Genomic DNA, 23,111 nt, shown 5'->3' with positions numbered 1-23,111 from the left:
GCAGTAGAGGAGACCCTACAGCAAGGTATCGATGCAGTCGTTAGTTACCTTGATAAAGTTGGGCTATCTCCCGCACCTGAAAAATCCGAATTGCTGCTGATTGCAAAAACTCGCTATCAATGCCAACATAACCAGCTGATCAATCTCACAATGGCAGGTCACCCCATCCCTCGTGTATCATCCTGCCGGATCCTCGGACTTCATATCCATGAGTCAACCAATCAGGCCAATGTATCTACAACCGTTAAAGTTTGCAATCAGCTTACGCATCTAGTTCGCCGCATAGTCAATAAGCACGCCGGGCTACGCGAGGGTCAAGTCAGGCAGCTTGTCCACGCATTAGCACTTAGCAAAATTTTATATACGATTCCTTACCTTACACTAACTTGTCGCCAAAGGCATCAGATTGAGGTTGCGCTTCACATATTGTACAAGGCCGCCCTTAACGTCCCTGTACATACGTCCACGGATCGCCTATACTCTACGGGGCTGTTCTTGCCCCTGGGAGACCTCATACAACAACATCGCGACGGCAAATGGCACGTCTTTCTAGCACCAAACAAGGACATTGGATACTACAGCAGGTCGCACTCAAACCTATAGACCTTCCTATAATTACCCCTCCTTCTTCGCTCCCGGATAACCTCAGAATAATCCCCATTCCAAAAAACGTTGCACCCGACACTAACACAGGCAGACGTTCCGCTCGCGTTTCCAACCATGTTCACCCGACAGATTCCACGATCATCTACACAGATGCATCACGAACAAACGTCGCAGCGGCTGCTTACTCAATTCAGAGCTGTAGCGATGTAGTGACGCATATCCTCGGTCCTTACATAGATCCTCCTCCTACAGCGACTCTCGAGACCCTACCAATAGTTATCAGTATTCAAGACCTCGCACAAGCACCCCCTAACCCTTCAGGATACACCATATACACTGATTCAATACAAGCTATACGCGCCATTCACACGGGTCGCATTCCTGAAGAACTACACGATGATCTACACAGAGCTCTTACCAAACTACGTCCCCACACTGTAACACTGAGGTGGATTCCTGGTCACGCTGGAATCCCAGGCAATGAGGTAGTGCATCGCCTCGCCCGCGAGCTTCAACACCGGGCGCCTGGGATTCCCTGGCCTTATCCACCAACGTGGGACACTACTCTTCACTACAAAAAAGAAATCAACGTTCACTACGACAACATTAGAGAAACACTCCGTACACTTCCTCTTCCTGATAAATCTCTCACTACCACACAAATCCGCATTCTTAGACACATACAACTAAATACACTGCTTACTCCTGCCCGATCTTTTCTATACAGAATCATACATTCCCCTGCATGCCCAAATTGCCCAGAACACTATGCAAACTTGGAGCATTGCATCTTTTTATGCCCTGTCGCCCTCCAATCTCCTCACTTTCCACACCCTCCTCCCCCAACGTGGCGGGCTTGATTAGCCTCTGACCAGCTGCAAGATCAGTTGGCCTTGGTGACCCTGGCCCAGGACATTCTTAACGCTTAATGCAATGCGTTAAATAAAGTTGTTTCCTCCTCCTCCTCCTCCTTGTTGAGCATAACTTCCAGGGGGATATCTACACCAACAAAGTGCACGTGCTCGAAGTGTTTTACATATGACAAGTTACCCGATACGATTTTCTTTCGCAGATGGTGATACGAAAGCTACCCAATTATGCCCTCGTCTTCGGTATCGATTGTCAGCGACCAGTGCATTTGTGACTACGTATTCGCCGCTCTTTTTCAAACGTGAGCTGGTCACTTGAGAATCAACCTTTTATGGGCGAGTGACTGCATTCACACTTACCGCATGAATTGACGTTGGTAGAGCTAGGCGTTGGGACATCACCTGTAAAATGGCCCAACTGGTCGGCTTGACCTAGCGAATGTGAAGGGTAGCCCTCGCAAAAAGTAGTACGATAGCATCTCACTACAAACTCGTTATAGATGAGCCGCACTTGCGGTCCCGAGTCAAGACCTAGCGAAGAGATGATTAGAAGCTTTCGCCGTCAGGTTTGGATACGCATCCTGTAGGATCTCCCGATGAAATAGCTCAGTCGCTAACCGTACTAAAGCATTCGTACATGAAATTCTACCGACTTCGCAATACTGCTTATGTGGCGGGTGTCATGATATACTCCGTAAGGTAGCTCCCACAGGTGGACTTCGAGAGCGTCTTCACTTTGGTGTATAAAAATGGCTCTTGACAGTAGAAACAAGGCTGCTCCGGTAGGTCCGGCCATACCTGTGGCGACGAAAAACATTACACACGGCAGAGCGAGGGACAGCCAGCAGAAAACACTGTGTATGTTCTGGAATCTCCTAAATGCTGGCCTCTCTCGGCAGCACAGGAAGAGGGCAGGCGAGCGATCCAAATAAAGGAGTGGAGTCATCTTGCCAGCTGTAGTTCCCAGCGTGACCCGCTGAGTCCGACAGCGTTGCTGTCTCTGCGCCGTCTCTGCTGACACGCGCTTACCGAAGATGGGAGGGGAAGAAGGAGGGATTGCCTCACAAGGCGAAATGGACAATGCGAGTAGCACTTCTCTCTTTACTGTTGATGCACATACAAATGAAGGCAATAGTCAGCAAGGCCAAGATAAGCTTAGGGGATTTTTTTGAAAATTTTGTTGCTGGTGAATTAGTTAGCGGGAGGCCACAGGAGTAAGACGTAGGAACTTATTCTACATTAACAAACTCATGAACTGAGTCTGTATTCCATGCACAAGAAATTAACGTGACCCAATTTAATCAATGCGCACTGCTAAAATGTCAAGCCAAGGAATTTTAGGATGCGTATTTTTAATGTTCAATATATTGAGCCACATCTCTGATTAGAAAAGTTGAATAATTGACTCACCTTTGAAGTTAGCAGCCTTCAACAGTGCCATATATTTTCCCTAAAATCACAAACAAATAGGTTAGTTGCCTAATGATTAAGGTATATAAAGTGCATAGTCCTCCCCTTGCTGTGAACCTTGAATGGAAAAACAGCGCGACAGACGAACACCACAGCAAATGAACACAAGACGAGCGCTGACTCACAACCGAAAGTTTATTAAAGAGGGAACACAATATATGAAAAAAAAAAGGACAAGCACAAACACGTGTTGCTACGTGGGATGCAGGCACGCAATCTCACTTTCATGTAGATAAATAGATGGCTTACTAACACACAACCTAGTTTTTTTCTTCATGTGGTAGGCCTCCATTATCTCACGTGTTAAGCGCGCCGGGTGTTTATAAAGGATATCAGAATAGGGCAGTGAAGGATAACAAGATTCGCAGTCACGGACGTGGTCAACGAGATTAGTAGATTTGTTAGCTTCTAAGTTATTTGCATGCTCATCTTGAGTTCCTTTGCTGCAGTGTTTGTCTGTTTTTCCATCCAATATGTTCCACCAACTCGCCCGTTTGGCTATAGTGTGAACCTTGGCTGCACAGACTCTGGCGATGACCTCCTATAGCTTATAAAATATAAATATGTAAATTAAAAACAATGGTTCCTTGCAATGCATTGCAAAAAGGAAGCTGAATTCAAAGCCACATGACTTCAGTCAGAGGATGAAAATTCTGATCAGAAAAGGATTTGAGGAACTTAAGACAAACTATGAAATGTATAAAACTGAGGAGGTTTATCCCCTACCTGTCCGAGCACGAGCTCTGTTCAGCATGTCGGCACGGTCGTACTCGCGTTTCCTTTTTATGGGAGCGTCTTCTTCCGTGTCTGCCTCGAGCGATCACGATTTCACTTCGCTGCTGTTTCTCGGCGAACTATATTGACTGGATGATCCGACTCAGCCCGAAGACTGATGCCTGCGCCGAAGCGTTGGCCTGTTCGGACCAGCACAGACATCATCCTTGGCAACACTGACCAATCAAGCACCGGCGAAACATTCGTTAACCCCCCCCCCCCCCCTCCTCCTCCCGTAGGCATGTGGCATCACAGCGGAGAGTCTCCATGTCCACGACCAGTGGCCCCGGTAGTGCTAGGGACGAGGAAGACGAAGACGCGGGCAGTGGCGTGGGCAGGAGCGCTCTCGCTAGGCATGCTCCAGCGGCTCAAGGAAGAAAGCGCAAGGGAATGATCTTGGGAGTTGCATTGCGAAGAGTATAGAGCTGTCCACCAATGAAAGCGCATGCACCAAGTTTTAACCCTAGCTACACCAGAGATCTAGCAATAGCTGTACGATGATACTTCCGGGTTCTACTCACAGAACACTTTTAAATGATATTTGACGTCGCCGTAGCGCGAAGTTCAATTTTTAATTACAGTTAACGGCCCTTAAGAAGTTAATTAGTGTAGTGCGAGCACAGTATAGGCTACTCAACAATATATTACATGAGGCTGTAACACAAAAGTTTAATTTTTATTCTCAATTAAGTTAATAACAGTAATTATAATTACTGTTAGTTACTATACTAATTTTAAATCTTATAAGATTTAAATTTAGTCTAGGGCATTCATACTCGACATAAGCTATCCAACAATATGACTTGATTGTCTAGTATAAAGTGCAATTTGTATTCGCAGTTAACAGCAATTATTCATACCTCGATGCTTCAATACTTATTCGCAATTAAATATTTAACTGCAATTGTACATGTAGTTTATAAAGCGGTCAGTTAATTATGCGGTCAAAATTGGTCAGTAAAGGTTTCTTATGCACCAGTTCACTACAGCACATTGTACTAAGCAAGACTCCTGTCGCTAGGCAGGCTAAGTCTGAGTTTGACCTTGGGTGATATTGAAGGTCAGGTTGACGCACTGAAGCGGTCCCTGGTGTAATAGAACTATAGCTCTAGAATTACGCAACACAGACGAAAACAAGCTTATAAGAATGCAACAACTTTATTGAAGTTACGCGCGCCGCTCCGAAATGGAGGTGGCTACACAGGGCAGAGTTGAGCAAGTTGGTAAACACTGATTAGTGAAAATAAAATGGCTAACAACGGGACACACTCAAGAAAAGGACAGGATACTGCTAGCTAGTTGCTGAGCAAAAAGAAAACAGTGAGACGTTTTAAACTCAGCTCTTTTACGCCGTTTGTGTACTGTTGTTGGCTTAGGTAATACATTATGAGAAAATACTTCCTTGCTTTTCATGAACAGACAGCTGTCACTAGGAATGGGCGTAACAACAGTTTCTTAAAGTGAGGCAAGTTGAAGTAGTCTGAACGGATATGCTAATCGACAGTATCCTCCTTAAACTAGCGGAATGCACGGACGGCGGAACCACAAAAAAATGCATCCCTTAAACACGTAGCGGCCCACCTCTGTTTGAAAGAAAGCTTAGAGATTCGGTACAACTTCTGCGGCTTCGAATGACTCACGCCACTGGCACAGTCCTCCTCCTCCTCCTCGCACGTTTACCAAATTTATTGTAATTTATATTAGAAATATATGAAAGAACACTGAATAAGAGTTGATCGGGGGGGGGGGGGGAGGGGGGGGAGGGGAGCCTTAGGCGGGAGCCTCAGTGCAAAGTGAGACTCTCTGCCCTCTACTCTTCAGTGCTCTTTCAAATAGTGTAGCCATCTTCTTTGTCTCGTTCCACCCAGGACCTTATAAATATGTAACACAAATTCAGCACAAGTAAGACCGAATATATAACGGCCAACGCAGGGCACCGCACGCCGAGTTTTTAAGTTTTGTTGCTTCATTTACAACTGTTAGTTTCTTGGAACGCTATGAATCGCAGTTATTTTTAGCTGTACAAAAATCCACAACACCGATCGCGAATGCTTTCGACCGTGCAAGGGCTGAAAGTGAGAACTTGTGTTTTGTAGTGGGTTGTGTGCTATCTCGCCTGTAATATATGTTTGCACTGTGGGGCTGACGTGTACAAATTGAAATAAATAAATACACCCTGAATGAAAATGGAAAAAAATTACGCGCTTCGTCGGTCGAACGTCGTCAGCGTTTATTAAAGCTTCTAAGTTAGAAGCTACCGATGGATATTACCAAAGTTTTGCGGTAACAACTTGATCACGTATGCAGCGAGACAACATATATTGCAAGAGCACCGAAAAGGATGCAAGTGGCCAACGGCGTGTAGCTTAGTAGGCAGTCTGCATGTCAACTTTACGTAGTGCAGGAAACAGGAATAGAAAAACACGATAAAAAACAATAAGCTTGAGAAATAATTGAAGCGCGAGCTTTGAGGTTTGCCTCCTTGCGTCTTAAGCTTGGAAGAGGATTCGTCATTATGACGTAGATGCTAATCAGGGCGTGTATGATGGTAATATTTATCTCATCATCTGTTTTGTTTCAATGTATGCCAGCAGCGAGTTTCCGCCTCGGTGACTTGCTTACAAAAGCGCAGTGCTCAGCACAGTCCCAGTGCAAGTCTTTCAGAACCTCCTGGTTAAAACGAGGTTTCGCTGGGCTGGAATCACAAAGACTGATGATCCGATGCTACTCATGTCTAAACTCGAGCTCTCCTCAGGTGCGCTGAAACTGAGCCTCTGCAGAAGTCGAACAAGGATGTAGAACATGTCCACTTGCGCCAACTTCTCCCCTGGACATGCCCTGGGACCGAGACTAAAGGTGAGTAGCGGTCCAACGTCCTGACGCAGCTTCCCTGTGGCGCAATCCATGAACCGGTCTGGCCGGAACTCTTCTGGGTCATCCCACACGCTACGGTCGTGGTTGACGGCGTAGATGTTGAATAACACGGTCGAGCCTTCGGGTATGATCGCCGAGCCTGCAGACATGAATCATATAGAGTAGAATGCAGATGTGAAAGTTACGCTTGAATTCTTCGACGAGGCTTCGCAGTTCGCCTGATTACATGTTGTCATCGTTCACTAAATGTATGTCCTCGGCACGAGCATCTCACAAAAAAGCCTTGTGAGGGCCTGCAGAAATGCCATCTTCTAGCTTTACTGCAATAGGGCTTTGCAGGCATAAACTGCCCGAGTGGAATATCGTTAGCAAGAACAAGTTTGTGTTGAGTGCAAAATATACTGCGCACAATGTTTGATTTTTCCTGGAATTAAATCAACACAAATTTTTCTATATTCTTCAAAATGTCTCCTTCCTTCCCTTTCGCTTCTCTAACAACTTCGTCCGTGATCCGGAGAGACCTTCGCTACGAGTACTCCATGCGCATTTGGCTGTTTTTTTGTTTTCTGGACACACTTTCACTTACAGTAAATGATATTGCTTTGAGTGCTTACCAACTTTCGTGTCTGCGCTCGCTCCATGTGGCATGCCCAGCGGAGCAATAGGATGGCAGCGAAGCGTCTCAAGTAGGCAAGCCACGGTGAAAGGAAGCTTCTCGCGGTCTTCGTAGACTGGTGGGGTACTCCCTAAATGAATCAGCAGTATTCAAACTGACAAAATTAGCACATGGAAGATTTAGAGAAAAAGCTGCTATAGGTTTGCTTGGTTTATGGGGTTTAACTTCTCAAAGCGACTCAAGCTATGAGAGACGCCGTAGTGGAGGGGTCCGGACATTTCGACCACCTGGCGTTCTTTAACGTTCGTTACCGGCCGCCGCGGCCCACATTTTTGGGCACCGAAGTTGAACGCCCTAACCACTACATTCCCGCAGCGGGTCAAAAGCTGCGAAAGGTGGCATGTCGGTATTGCCTGAGAGAATAAACCCTATAAATAGTTTGGGTACATTTAAGATTTGCCATTAAAGGTATAAAGCGGCAACCCTAATAGCTCCGTCTGCCAGCTTTCTTTGCGGATTCTTGTTCGCGTCGAATTGGACTGTACCAGTCATTTTATTACTTTTAACTTAAATTGCAGCTCTAATATTTTACACATGCTCTTTAGCATACAGTCGTATGCGGAAGGCCTCCCAACGTAGTTACAGAGTCCCGCTTTAACCTAGCCTAACGAGCGTGACTGCGTGGACTAGGGGTAGCGTGTGTCTGATTCAGTGACTCAGGATGCAAGGGCCCTGGAAGGTGTGACAACCTACTCTGCCTATGACTTCAAGACTGCCATAACCAAGAAGGTGCTCGTAACATTTTAGGCAGAGAAATGTAGGGAAATGAGGGGCTCGCTATGATATTATACACCAATGAAGACAATGGTCGGGAAGGCCAAAAAAAGCTTACGGGATTTGTTTGAAAAATTTTGTTTGTGGTTAATTAGTCCTGTAATCTCTCTCTGTGAAGAGAGAGAGAGAGAGAGAGAGAGGAATAGAACAGAAAGGCAGGCAGGTTAACTAGACAATGCACAGGTTAACTAGACGAGACCCTAACGAAATACAATGTAGAAGAGGAGGAGGAAACAACTTCATTGAACGCACTATTAAGCGTCGAGAATGTCCTGGGCCAGAGTCACCAGGGCCAACTGGTCCTTCAGCTGGTCAGACATTAACCAAGCCCGCCAGGTTAGGGGAGGAGGGTGTGGAAAGTGAGGTGACTGTATTGTAACAGGGCAGGAAAACATGCAGTGTTCTAAGTTTGCATAATGTTCAGAACAATTTGGGCATGTGGGGGAATGTCTGATTCGGTATGGAAATGATCGCGCAGGAGTAACGATTATATTTAGTTGTATGCGTCTAAGTATGCGTATTTGCGTGGTAGTCAGGGATTTATCAGGAAGAGGAAGTGTACGAAGAGTTTCCCTAATTTTGCCATAGTGAGTGTTGATTTCGTTTTTGTAGTCAAGAGTAGCGTCCCACGTGGGTGGATAAGGCCAGGAAATCCCAGGCGCCCGGTGCTGAAATTCGCGGGCAAGGCCATGGACTACCTCATTGCATGGGATTCCAGCGTGACCAGGAATCCACCTCACTGTGACAGTGTTGGGACGTAGTTCGGTGAGAACTCTGTGTAAATCATCGTGTAGTTCTTCAGGAATGCGACCCTTGTGAATGACGCGTATAGCCTGTATTGAATTAGTGTATATTGTATATTCTGAAGGGTTAGGGGTTTCCGCGGACTTCTGTCCAAAAGCGCTAGCTGACGAACGTATGTCTGTCTTGTGGCACACACACCTGGAACGACAGAAACTAGATCGATCGCAACTGATTTCTGTTCGCATCTACCCGTCTTCTGAGGTCATAACACGATAAACAAAAATACTACATAGGACAACGCGCGCAAAGGTGCCGTATCGCGGCCTCGTACCACTACATATGTGGCCACAACTACATATAATACCGCTCCTCCATCAACAAAATGCCAATCACCAGAATGCAGCCCAACTACCCGGTATACGCAACCATTCGCGGATCCGTTTAGCAGCGAACCATCCGGGTTCTGAAGGAGATGGACTTTACAAAAGCTATGCAGAACGACGCGCAGCGTCGTCTGGTCTTGGCCGAGCGGAGCGTACGCCACACTGCACTTTTTTCTGCACTTCCTCTGGAGCGAGTGCAGGGTGGGCGAGAACTAGTGCAGAACTAGCCCTGCACCTTGACAAAACGAGGAGAGAAGTGCAGACGGCACGCGCGTCACCGGCAAAACGAGGACGGCGATGCTGCACTATTAGAACTAGTGCAGCCAAATCGAAGAGACTTTACATGGTGTAGTAAGTAACACCATGACGAAAGCTCCGCCCCCGTAGCTTTGGCTCATAGGCAGAAAAACTTGTCCGCGAATATAATGGCGCAGTTCGCGTGTACTCTCCTTTTATTTCTTTCTTCAGCACATGCAGTTCTGTCAGCTCTCGTCGGCAAAAAAGGACTTAGAGTGCAGCTTCGCCACTGGCATAGTAGCAACTTGAAAGGTGCAGTTTCGATTGCCACTCAAGAATATATACCATTTTACGACCCTCGGAGAAACCGGTTTGACTGGGCTGTTAAAGGGGGGGGGGTGTCGTCAACTCTTTCCTTTGCTAAGGGAGCAGCCCAGCGTGCCAATATGGCAGTACCTTTCACCCTTCCGTAAATTCGTCTATATCCTTACGCGTGCTGTTGAAGGACGAACGAAAATGTGCGGAGAAGAAAAAAAAAGAGGTGAGAAATGTAGCCTTTGAATCCCTTTCTGCAATAAAACGTTACAGATTACTGCGGTACCACCACTGGAGAAATGCGTAAGCATTAACAACATTGTGCAGCAGGCTGAACATGTTCTTTTAGTTTTTTTTTTTGTCTTCGATTACACGACACTTGAAGCTTTTCTGATTAATTTTACACATTTTATTTGTTCTTTCCCTACGACCAAGTTCCGTACACCTGACACATATGCAGATACGTCACACTTCCGGTCACAAGACCTTTGCCACACGTCACGTGACCGGAAGTGTGACGTTCCATCCTAACGTCAACATTACTCTGCCTGGTTATTTCGACGTCTAATTGACTTTTTGCCATACGTAATTACCTACTTACTCGATTTTACCTATATAGTTTCCCAAACGAGTTTTTTCCTCCTCTATCTAGTACAATAATTCGTTTTTGGTAACTCCTTCGGTTAGGACGAAATTGGGCCCACAACCTTTGTGGACGAACGGAAACATGGACACTTAACGGTTACGCATTGAAACCGAGCACCATATATAGTCCTACTTTAGGTCATCATGCCCTTTTACTTATAATTTCCAAGCGCGCCTGGCATGCGGCAGCCGAAGTTTCCTGTCAACATTATTTGAAGTCTTGTGCTCACGTCTCTTTTTCGATCCTTCTTGTAGTGACGCTGTCGTAGCTGGTAGTTTCTCGCCTCAGCTCCAAAACGTTCGTATGGCTTAGTTGAAGCAGGCCATCTATGCAGGTTGGGCTTTCAATTAACATAGTAGCGTAAGACTGCATGATAATATGGATGTGTGAGATAACAGATGCATCGAATAAGGGGCTAATAAAGGATTAATGAGTAATCGAGCAGCGTGGCTCATGTACGCTAAGAGCCGCAAGGAGAGCCGCAAGCGGGAGCCCCTAAAGCCATGACGTCATATCCTTAAAGACGGATCTTAAGTGTGCTCCATAATTTTCAGGAGTCACTGCGCACCTTTGTTTCGAAATATACTCAGCATGCTCATGGCGTCGACAAAACTACGCCTCCGCTATCAGTTCTCGGGTTTAAGAAACATTTATAACTAGATATCTTACGACAGATATTGCTATTTGTACCCTGTAGTGGAAGAGCGCTAAGAAATGAGGCTACTGGGGCCAGGAAGATAAACAGTGAAGCCAAACAGAGCAGCTCCGTTCCTCGATGCCACAGACATTTCGACCATTAATGCAGCTTGAGAGCAGGTTCTTGCGGATGTGCCTCCGACATATGACGCTCAATAAATTTTTCAACGCGCGCGAGCGCGCGTTCTACTGCAGGCCCCGAATAAACGTTTTACCAATCCAATGTCGGTGGGGAACACGCGTAAAGGTGAAAAAGTCTAACGCATTTCTTTTTTCAGGCCCCGCCGGGGGGGGGGGGGGGCGCAGTGGTTACAACGCTCGACTACTGTTCCCAAAGATGCGGGATCGGCGGCCGCCTTTCGGTGGAGGCGAAAAAAAAGGCGCTCGTTTGCTGTGCAATGTCAGTGCACGTTAAAGAACCCCAGGTGGTCGAAATTACCGGAGTCATCCACTACGGCGTCTCTCATAGCCTGAGTCGCTTTGGGACGTTTGACCCCACAAGCCAACCAAATCAACCTTTTTTCAGATTTAAGCTCACAATTTACTGTGCGCTTTCAAAATAAGAGACGGATGCGAAGGAATCGTTTGCTCTAAACCTAATTTTTGCAATGAAGTAGCCGAAAGAGAAACAAACTTAAGTTTCCTTCCGCTGCGTCGGAGCAAATGTGTGAGCGGAAAGCCCCAGCCATGCGGATGTGATAGACTGTGGCCAAACCGATAAGTGACGTACTCAGCTCACTGAACTATTCAGGTAAAGATTAACAGTTACAAGTTTGAAAACTTACTTAAAAATATTATAATTTGAAGTCACTGTTCTATATATGGTGTAATATTGAGCTGGTGATGCCCAGCTACAGACAATTAGTTGCGAAACGGTGTTCTCAAACAATAACTTGGTGAAGAAAACGTTTTGTTCTCACCAATGTTGTCCTCAATCTCTTTTTTAATCTCGTCTTGAAGTACTGGATATTTAGTGAGTCTGAGAAGCATCCAAAGAAGGGTCGAGGTTGAAGTGTCGGTTGCCCTTACGAAAGTCGAATGACATGGACTTTTACAGCAATAACCGTTCGTATGCTCACTCCCGAGCACAAAACCTAAATGCGGGTTCATGGGCTGCAAAAGTTAACCGAAAGTAACCTGTAAAGTTCACTAAAAGCGTAAGTAGGAATTGATAATATTTATATAAGTTACAGCGCGTGCAATGCTTTATTTGTATATTCGACGAGGGTTGGAATGGGATGAACATGGTTTTCAGTACAGGCGGCTAGATGCCGATCGGCCAAAGCAGCCATTAGAGCAAAATCCTTTATTTTTTTCGCAATAATATTCACCGTCAGACAACGTTGGTATCTCACAATTTTCGATGCTTTCTCAAAAATTATGCTGCTGCAATAATTCTTATCACCTCACTTTGAAATCGCTAATTTTCTCCAGAAAACATGCGTAAACATCGAGCGTGGTGCTTGTGTTGATACCCCACGCACCTTGCACTGCACTTCTGCTGCTGTCGCCTCTTTAGTTCCTCTTTTACGTCGGGGATCAAAAGTTCCCTGTTCAGACGAAGCCATCTTCAAGACAGTACTATATTTCTTGCCCTGCTCGCCTCCTATTCCTTTTCCTGCTCTGCTTCAAATGCAAAAACGTATATAAACTCCGCCACGGATGATGCGCTACTCAGGTGAAGGGAAGTACACTTGTGAAAACGTTGGATAGCGCATTGCGGCTACCAGTCACCCCTTGTTTGGTTTTCTATGGTTTGGTTGACTATGCCATTTTTGAAGGCGCACTCATTTTCACAACGAATTTGAATTAGCTTTTTTTAACAATTGGGGTCATCAATGGTATAGGAATACTATCGAGTTGTGCTTAGTGAGAAACTAACAGAAGCATCCTGGGGACGCAAGCCTGACAGCAGTTTTTATGAGGATTCATAGTTTTGCTGCTCTATCAGTGCTAGTCGGAATTTGAAGTGTTATGACAATTAACTAAACAATCAGTGCCAATTATCGGCTCTAATATCGAAGGTAGGCTTGAGAAACAGAAGAGGCGAAAGAAGGTATGCGGGTTTAGAAGCGACCACTTAAGCTCTTCTTTAGGGTCTCGTATTTGTAGTCTCATTGCCAGATTTTGATCGCTGTTATCGTTGTTGGGTTGCGATCAAAATTCTCACTGTCACTCTTGCTCAGTATCCGCAGCGTCATATCTTGTTCAATCGCCCTAGTACCAACTCTGGTTGAGCGTCATTGGTGTCAGCACTTGTTCAGTGCCCTCAATGACATCTCTTGCTTAATGTCCTCATTGGCAGCTCCTCTTAAGTGCCGTCAGTTTCAGCGCTCGGTGAGTGCACTCAATGTCACCTATTGTTCAGTTCCCTAAGCGTCAGTTCTGAGTTCCAGTGCGAGCTCTTGTTCGGAATACTAGGTGCCAACTCTTATTCAGTGTCCTCAGTGTCAGCTACTGCTTAGTGACCCAGGGAGAGCATCCTCACCACACACAGAAAAATACATTTCTCGTCAGTGTCAGTTTCTGCTTAGTGTCCCAGTGACAACGTCTTCACTACATAGTCAAAAATAACAAATTTCTCATTATTTAGGCATTTGAATTCGAACATTCCGACGTTTGTTGCATAGTGTTTACACTGAGTAACTGGTTAGTTCGCCCAAAGCGACCTAGTCATTAAAAAATGCAGAGCAGTTCAAAAGAAAGTTTAGCATGGGCCGGATGCCACTCACCACCAAAAAGGTTCATTGTAACCTGAGCCATGTTATCTTTGGTCAGGTATATGGCTTCATCCTTTTTCTCTTGAATGGCTTCTTCCCTTGCGGCAAGCAGGCCGTGTACAATAGTTACAATTTGGCCTGAAAAGACGGAAATAATAATAGAGTGCTGACACTTTGCCGAAGCCACCATGAGACCGACTGACGGGACTTAGCGCGTGTCCTAAGGCTGTTCTCCAATAGGCTGTGTGCTGCCGTTCTGCGAGCCTCGTCCCAGTAAACGGGTCTGCTAACCGCTTCGGGGTTTGATGAAAATGTATTCGAGCTCGGTGGAAATGTTTCCAGACTTGAGCAGTCATCGGCCGCATTTCTTGCGCTGGGTGTTCATGACTCTCCACCAATGAACCTTTCTGAACGACATGTACCGCTTTGACACTGGAGCATACCTGGTTATTGCTTATGATGTGTCAAGGAAAAACATGCGGCCGTTTAACGCCACTGTGAGACGGGAAGAGTCATAAGTGTCCACCAAATTCCATTCTAGAGCATTAATATGGGGTGGTATGCCACATGCTAAAGCTGCATGTGGGCTGTTAAAGCAGGGGAGGGTTCCGGGATCATTTCGACCGTGGAGCAGATATCTTTTAAAGGATGCTGATACCGCAAAGCAGATAAGCGTTTCTGCATTTTGCCTCAATCAAAATTCACTTGTCGCGGCCGGAACCGATACTGTTCCTGTTTTCATTTGCCGACGCTATAAACACTGATACATCGCAACGGAACCTTTACCTTTATTCTATGCTTACGAGAGTTTTAGCTTAAACAACATGTAATGCAACAAAGATTAGGCAATTCTCTCAATGAACTGGGCAAAAAGTGACTGAGCTGTTTATACTGGAGCGATATCTTCAGTTTAGCAACTAAATGGTCCCTGTTTCTGTGTGCGCAAAACTGGGTCAGTGCACTTCATAAAATGGATACCTGGGACGTAGCATTCTTCTGCATTGGTGAACAGCCGGTGAACTATTTCTCGGGATTCAGTGTACAAGGCCTCTATCTTTTTCTCCCGTCTTCGATACAAGAGCCCCACTAGGGGCGCGATATCGCTAGGCAGACCATCTGGGGACACCTCGTAATATTCGTGGTCTATCTCCTCGAGACGCCTGATCTCGTAGCCGTCGCTGGACCTGAGCAAAGAATTTTGTTCAGATGAGTTCATCGCAGTGGCTGGCCCATAATGATGTATATGTGCCGGTCGTATATTAAAAAATTAAAAAAAAAAATAAAAAAAAAATTGAAAGAATAAAAAAATCCTTTCGAGTCACATTGAGATAACATCAGTAATCAGGAATATTACTCAGGCTACAAGAAGTATTATTAGTCAGGTGCAATGTGGAAGTTTTAAGTTATCTTTAATAGAAAGCGGTGGTACGTAGCGAACTGTGAGTATGACACTACAATAATACACGACGTCAGCAACACGCAACATTCTCTTTCCATCTTTAATGCTTCGCAAAGGATGCGACCGAATGAAGCATAGCTCCTGCTTTTATTTTCAGCCAAGAATAGCTGCACGAGCCCGCCGATTGCCACATTAGGACCCTTGGGAAAAATCAGGTCACGTTGGGAGAACAAGGTCATGAATAAATAACTTCTTTGTCGAACATCACAAAGTATATAGGCCGCACTGTAATTAACTTCTGATAGTTCGGCGTTGCTGCTATTCAAATGGTTCACGAGATGCAAAGTCATGGCCTGTTTAAGCATTGTTAGAAACAACTCTGGCATTTTATCTGGAAGTAACATCAAGTTCGCTTACCTTATGCCGAAAATCGTAGCTCCATTGAGATCTTACATCATAGAGAAAATCAGTTTCTTACAATCGATGAGTTGTGGCCCCTGTTCTAAAGAATCCACGTAGCTATCAACGACTTCAGTGCACAGGTGCTCCAAACACTTGGAAACGGCGAATTTCCTACAGAGATTTAAAAGATGCATTATCAATTCAAAGCTCCCTGCATACATATTTACGGAGCCTGTAAGCTACTGTGACTGTTGGGAATATGATTTTGAAATATCTTTTAAAAGTAACCAACAGTGTTGGTTTGCCACATACTAAGCATTTCATTTACTTTCCTTCATATTAAAAAAAATTAGTAGTTGATTTATGCGCGCACTGGAGCTAGGTGTAAAAACTGTGACTGCGTTGGTTAAGTTAGTTGAATCACGGTTACGCTGTAATGCATTTCGCACAAATTATTTCAGTTTTGGCATTTAAATAAACAAGCTGCAGGTTAGGTATGAGCGAGCTCAGAGGATAGCGAAATGCCACTGAACTGCCTTGAGCACGCTTCCATCTGGAATAAGATATAACGGAAACCGCAGCTGTTGCAAAAATCTAAAAACCGTTTTGGACTGTTGCGCCTCACCGAACGGCTGAAATGACATCCCTTAAGTTAGCTTGGGACGCAAAAAATTTCAGCAGAAGAAGACATTTGCACCTCTCAGCGCAATCGACGCACATGGGATCATATCCAGTAACAGCGGCACGATGAAGACAGCACAAAAAAAAAGGACACTAAGCATGCGTACACTATCCGCTGCAATGAAAACACCATCGCCAAGAATGCAAATGTGAGCAATTGTAGAGCAGTATTAGGATCCTAGGCAGGCGTAGGGATCAGGTAGGTCGTGAAAGTTTGGAGGCTTACTTGATAAAGAAAAGTGACAAATGTGTCCGCGATGCCTCACTTGCTGTATGCAGAAATGAATTTCTTTTTCTCGAAGAATTCTTATGAAGGTTCAGAACTGTTGAGAGATATGTAGCTTTATTTTTTTTTTGCTTTGGGTTTAAGTGGCGAGGTTTGTGAATGTTTTGGTCTCAGGGTGTGGCTGCTTTTAGTGCGTGTCCTTGACCCTGTCTTGGTTTCTTGGTTGGACACTGCCGTGCACAAGACGTTTTCTGGTTTTTTGGAAAGAAAAAAAAAAAAAAGGTGTTGCAGAGCCTTGTTCACGAGTGATTGAGGGGTGTGCGATATTGATGTAGGTCATGTGCTTGGGTGGGAGGGATGAAGATGAGGTTGTTAAGTGTGAGTTAACAATTGGTGCTGTGCGCCTGCGTGTCGTGTTTTCTCTTTGTGCTGTTTGTGTGGCACAGCTGTTCCTGATTGTCATGCACCACTAACCCCGCAATCTGTTATTCTGTGGCATCACATCTTCTCAGCAGGCTCAATTGAATTACCATGGTCTACACGTGCATTACCATACTGATAATGCAGATGAAGTGCACTGCCTATATCTGCCAACCAGAAGAATAGTGGACACTCAAGTGACGATGCGAGGCAGCACATAGAATCGGATCGCAGGCCTGTTATAGTAAATAGATAACAGCCCGTTGAATGCCGAGGGGCCAATGGAAAGCTTCGAACACCCACACCACCTGCTTACTTTGTACGTGAACACTCAACCAGAAGAGACGATAGAAAAGTCCTGATTACAGGAAAGAAATGTACAAAAGGAGAAAAAGGAAGGTGTTAAAATTGTTGTAGTTCTTTTAGATTTTCTCACTAGTTGAGAAAGAGCTTGAAGACTGGAAGAAGAGGGCCAAATCTAGGCAAAGTGCAGTGACGCCCTAATTCTCAGGGGGATTTAGACAGCCACATATGTCTCTCGACGTAAATAATGCTTCTTCGTGTGGCTTTCTGCCTGACACCACGTTTCAACGTTTCCAGTTCCGTGATATTCCATAGGAAAACTAGCTCAGCTGTGTGATACTCTATCTGTGCATGATCATTTGCTTAGAGGGTCTTCCTGTAAACACAATCTGACTTTATCTGTGACCCGCTTATTTGTTGACAGCAGCAAGCCACTTTAACTGCGAACATGCATGTGGCTGCTTGTGTGGACAAAAAGACAGAAACATCCAAAGAGTGGATATTCTAGCACAAAAATGTAGCGCTTATTGCCGAACCTAATTTACTTGCCATGCCGTTTGTATTCATATTAATATCCTAAATGATACGTTAAAATTCAAATAAATAAAAACCTCTTCCATATTAATAACCAAAAGTTGCCATTACAAAATAAAAGGCATGCCTGGCCTTTAAAAGCAAAAATACCGTCTCACTAAGGGCAGCGTAAGAGCGACAACCCGTCGGGCACATGCAAGCACGTTGAGTAGGACTTTAGGTGGGAAATTAAATTCTAAACAAATCTTATTAAGAGCCTATACCTATGCACGTGCAATGAGACTAACTGGATTTGAGAAATATGGATATATTGTGACACGTCTGTGATTAAAAGTGCATCTATATCTCAGCTGACCAACGCAGCGAACGAAATTCTAGGAAGCAAATTCACGTTTAGTGGTCGCATACTACAGCCTTTAAGCAATCACTTAGTGCCGAGGTTTGACTTACGCCGGGGGTCACTTACCGAATAGCCAGGGCAGCTACTTTCTTCAGCGCCTTGAAATATGGAGTATAGTCTTCGAACATGATGTCATGGTTTCCTCGATTTTGTATATCACCTAGAAAAGCAAACAAGGCATGCTGAAAGGATGGGACACTACACGACAAGAAATCGCCTTGTGATGCCTTTTTCAAGAATTTCAAACTGCTTAAAAGCAGCGGATGGTAGCATTTATGTTTTTGCCTTCTTCAACATATCCCACTTTGCCCTACATGTGAGGTCGCTTTTTTTTAGAACATTCAAGAAAAAGCCCAGTTTTCTCAGGCAAGTCTTCAATATGTCCTTACCGAGATTCGTACGCTTATATTGCATAAGCTAAACATGCTGAGCCAAATAAAGGTGCGCTTTTCTCCACAGACACCCACCTGTACGCTCTTAGGCATTATGAAAACCCATTACATCAGTTATCCCGGTACCTATTCTACATCCAGTGCTGTCCTCACTGTGCAAACACACCGTGAATTTGGTTTATACGCGGGGCCGGGAACTCGGGCGTTGTACCTACACAAGCATACCCGAAACAGTGCATAGGATGCACCTCCACTTTTGTTCACTTCTTCATCTTCGTCCATTTAATATCTTCCTCCACGACACTTTCCAAGCGTATGGTGATAGACAGTTCATCTCCTTTCTCCATACCCAAGCCTCATACATTCGATCATATATCTATCGAACTGAAAGGGGATCGCAATAGTTAGATATATCGATGATTTGATGCACAAAACTTAGCAGTAAGTAAGTTTATCTTGAACCTGGTATTACTAATTCGGTCCATTCGTGCTGGTTACGTGCCGTCTGCCGGCGTTGTTGCGCCCATCGCTGGGCGCCGAAGGCCTGGCGTGCTTCGCATCGAGGCAGCAGCGGAGAGGGCTATGGAACCAGTCACCGCCTGTCACATCAGTTACCACTGCCAAATACAGCGAACGACTCCGTTCAAATTAAGGTAGATTTGGTGTTCTCGGCGCTGTCGGCATCGAAGCGAACGAAGTAGACCAGATGATAACCGCGGCTGTAGCCTACTGTCACGTAGGCTTTACTTGATCGCATAGACAGGAAGTTAAACACTGTTATTTTTAAATGACAGAAGTGTCACGTGCAAAATACGTTCCTCTCATCACGCGGCTTTAGCGCGTCTTCGCATAGCTAGCACTGCCGGCAAAGGCCCACGACTACGTAGCTGACCCTGTTTGCTGGTCTTTGTCGAAGGTAACAAGGCAAAGTTTTTGCTTTATTAGCCGAGTAATAGAGCACTTCTGGCACCCATCAAGTTATATATCTGCGGCTAGCGAAATTCCGGCTCGCTATCAGCGGATCATGGTGCGTGCATACCAAGCCGAAACGCAGAGCCACGTTTTTTTCACTCGCTAGCGGCGTCAGCGGCATCAGTTAGTCGCTGCTATAACATTCCTATGGGCCCACGCGCTGTCTCCCGCAGCCTCCCGATAACTTAATTGCTCTCTTCATTTCTCCGACCACAAATCTTCTTTCATAACAGCCAAGAAGTGTTAGTGGAGTGTTTCGTGGAGAAATACATGTAAAAAATTGCCTCAATCTATTGAAAAGATGAAACAGCTGATGAGCTGCGCTCAAATTTCGCATTAGGAAGTAAAGTAATCCTCGGCAATTTTTGGACAGTGCATCGCCCAGCAATGTTTTGTTCAAATGAGCACTGCGATAAAGGCATAGTTGCTCTCATTCCCCCCCCCCCCCCCCCCCCCCCAAACAAAAAAAGAAAAAAGACTAACTCGATTGAGTGTGTAGCCAAGTCGGCAAAGCGTGCTTGGCCTTCTCGCTATCTGCGCGTACGGCAGCAATAGCGCTGCGTATTGTAACTTTGTTGCTTCGGTCGTAAGACACTTGTGCTAATATTTTCCTGTTGCAGCTGTAGTACATGCGCCCGGCTGCTTGCCGAAGAAATGGTCACGACAGCGCTATTAAAAGAAGTGCCACTTGCTGCCGTATCAAATAGCAAATATTCTACTAAGCCAGACTCCAATAAAAACGAAGAGTTGTCCTTTAAGTCTGGAAGGAATCTTCAAGGGGATATTCTGTCTAATACGGATAATAATTAGACGCACCTGGGATGGACATCAATGTTCTGGATTCCGTGTTCGCATTAAAGAAGCATCTTCGCAAACTAATACGTGTAGGCGCAGACAAATATCCGTATACTCACGCATCCTGAATGGCAAGCGCTCAGACAGTTGGTGTTTTCGGTCGAGGAGAGCTTTTCGGATAATCTCGTGGCTGTTTAAGATCACCGTCGGTTTGTGAGCCATCCACAACGTGAAGATGTCGCCGTAAACCTGGGACCACTCAGTTACTTGGCAGTGGCAAGCTTCTGACCCTTCGCAGAGCTGCAAGAGCCAAATGAAGCGGTTGCTGTTAACGTAAATCCCGATAAAAACTAACAAAATTATGAACTTTGCAAGCCAAAGCCAGACCACGGTAATAGGCATACCGCAATTCTAGAACACAATACCGCGGTTGAAAGTATCGGTGTAGTTTCGATACTGGGGGGTAGTCGGAACTGCGCCGAAATCCAAATACTTATCCGACCATTCATATGTTCAACCTCCCGCCCACTAACCCCCTCCCCCTTCCTTAGAAATGCTCTCGCTGCTGAAGAAATCGAACTGACGCGACGTGATTAGTCAGAAGCTCATAAGGTTTAGTCGTAAGCATAGTTTGATAACCTGCCGTAACAAAAGTTTTGAACTGCTTTGAAGCCTTACCCATGCTTATAGCTTCTCAAGTTTCCAGGCAGCTTTGGCGATGGCAGATTATAATTTCAACGAGTAGCAGCAATAGATGGCGCTTTTTTATTTTTAAGCTACAAAGAGGTAGATACTTCGTAAAAGTTAAACACATCGGATCGTGCGAGGAGTTCGTGAGGCAAACCAAATTACAAGCATTGGAGACTAAAATGGCCACGTTTAAAGTGGTATGAAAAGTTAAACTATTTTGCTATCCTATAAGAAGACAGCAGAAATAATACATTGTGTAAGGCTCCTCTAGAAACCATGGCTAGCTTTGAACAAGGGATTAGCATGTCAGGGACGGATCTGTTTATAATCAGTTCATGGAAACTTAGAATGATTGCTCAGCTCCCCCCTCCCCCTCCCGTCCCTATATAAGCACCGAAGTATCAACTAAAATATAACAAGCCCAATAATAACAAAATGTGCGATGGAGAATTATGTCAAAATTTACAAAGACGACAGCTCAATGAAGTGACAAAATAAACACTTAAAAGCCAAACACCCACTCGACTCGGGTACGTGTTGTTATGAGGATTATTTGGAATAACTAAGATTTCATCTTTTCTTTCTTTTTCGTTCGTTCTTTCTCTTCCTTTCCTTCTCTTTTTCTCTCCTATTTCTCTTTTTCTTTCTTTCTGTTTTTCTTTCTTTTTTCTTTTATTTCTTTCTCTCTCTCTCTCTCATTCTGTATTTCATTCAAGAGATTTCGGTACAGAAATACCCTGCAATCTCTCGTCCTTTATAGGAAGTGACCACTGTGAAAAACCGAACAGTATTTATCTATTTTACCCTCAGGGACCGAGGGCATTACAGATGGGACTGGGGATCCATACAGTGGGGATACAATATATATAGAGCAATGACAAAGAGAAAAACTACAAGTATATAAAATAACTGCAAATAAAGAAGACAATACGTTCAGAATGCGGTGAGAATACATTAAAACATATTTTTTAGGGAGTAAAAGGAAAATATTGCCATAAGTATTAGCATACAAACATTTAAAGAGAAACAAATAGCTTTGCGAAATGGGTTATAACCTGGTATATAAAAGATGTCGTGGGGAAAGTTATTCCAGCTGACACAAGCTCTGGGTATGAATTAATCATAAAAAAAATTGTGTGACAAGATGGAGCCCCAGTTTTGTGGTGGTGATCAAAGCGTGCCGATAAGTAAGATGGTCTTGTTAGTAATATGTCTTTCAGATTGCTGTAGTGGTAAATTTTATGAAAAAGGCATAATGACGCGCTTCACCTGTGGTGAGATAGAAGTGGCAGGGACAAACTTAACTTAATGGCAGTTACATTACTTGCTAGGTGACATGCAGCTAGAAGGTACAAAACGAAAAGCGCGGTTCTGCTAATTAAGAGAATTTGAGCCAAGAAGCCAGAATGAAGGTAGCGGCATAAGTCATGAGAAAAACAAATAAAAAACAAAACGTTATTATTGAGAAGGTTTCCGAAGATTGGCAACGGAAACGGCCCTCTGGGATATTTGGACACCCGGTAGTAGAAGTCAGCCACCAGGCCCGTCAACGTGAAGATCACCGCCATAGTGAGCCACCGCCAGTCGCACAGGCAGCTCGCGAACATAGCAACGACACTCATGGCTGTGCCGCTAGGACCTGGTAGAGAACGTGAAAAAGTGCAAGGCTGCCACTCATCTTGCCTGTCTCGAGGCGAGGACTAGTATCACGCCCGTCACATTCAGGATGTTGTGCACTTAGGTAAAGAGCTGCTGCATTCTTTCCAAACGATTAGTTTTGGCTGTGCTGTTATGCTTTGTGTTATTCCGAGATAGGCAACTGGAAACTCCTACTTACTGGTGCAAAAGAATTATACCAACTAGAACAACCATTTTAGACATGTTATTGACGCTCCCTTGTAAACTTTTTTAAGACAGCCCACATACTCTATAAGTTTCTGTGAATAAGTTCTATATACTATCTACAAATTTACGGTTGTTGATAGATAGCCTACAGATTGACTATAAAGAAAAGTAGAAAGCCTAATGGGTTGCAGTAGAGTTTATAAAACACATACTGAGAGTCTAGAAACCATTTTTCACGTTTAAATTAATTGCATTGTCAGCTAGCTGT

The 23,111-nt window shown here is 44.7% G+C and overlaps 1 pseudogene across 1 annotated transcript; it reads right to left on the bottom strand.

Annotated features, from left to right (window-relative positions):
• Positions 1-5,475: 5,475 nt before the first annotated feature.
• On the bottom strand, positions 5,476-22,620 carry LOC146199273 (steroid 17-alpha-hydroxylase/17,20 lyase-like; annotated as a pseudogene). Its single transcript, XR_014704669.1, has 9 exons — positions 22,516-22,620; positions 20,428-20,608; positions 18,216-18,309; positions 15,601-15,756; positions 14,763-14,968; positions 13,793-13,922; positions 11,985-12,088; positions 7,208-7,339; positions 5,476-6,732 (listed from the first exon to the last, which is right to left on the bottom strand). The product of XR_014704669.1 is annotated as a steroid 17-alpha-hydroxylase/17,20 lyase-like (transcript).
• Positions 22,621-23,111: the final 491 nt, after the last annotated feature.

This window comes from Amblyomma maculatum, chromosome 2 (assembly GCF_055883805.1).
Source record: "Amblyomma maculatum isolate TAMU_Amacu chromosome 2, ASM5588380v1, whole genome shotgun sequence".
NCBI lineage: Eukaryota > Metazoa > Arthropoda > Arachnida > Ixodida > Ixodidae > Amblyomma > Amblyomma maculatum.
The sequence above is the reverse complement of the archived record's forward strand: the minus strand, read 5'-3'. Positions and strand labels throughout refer to the sequence as shown.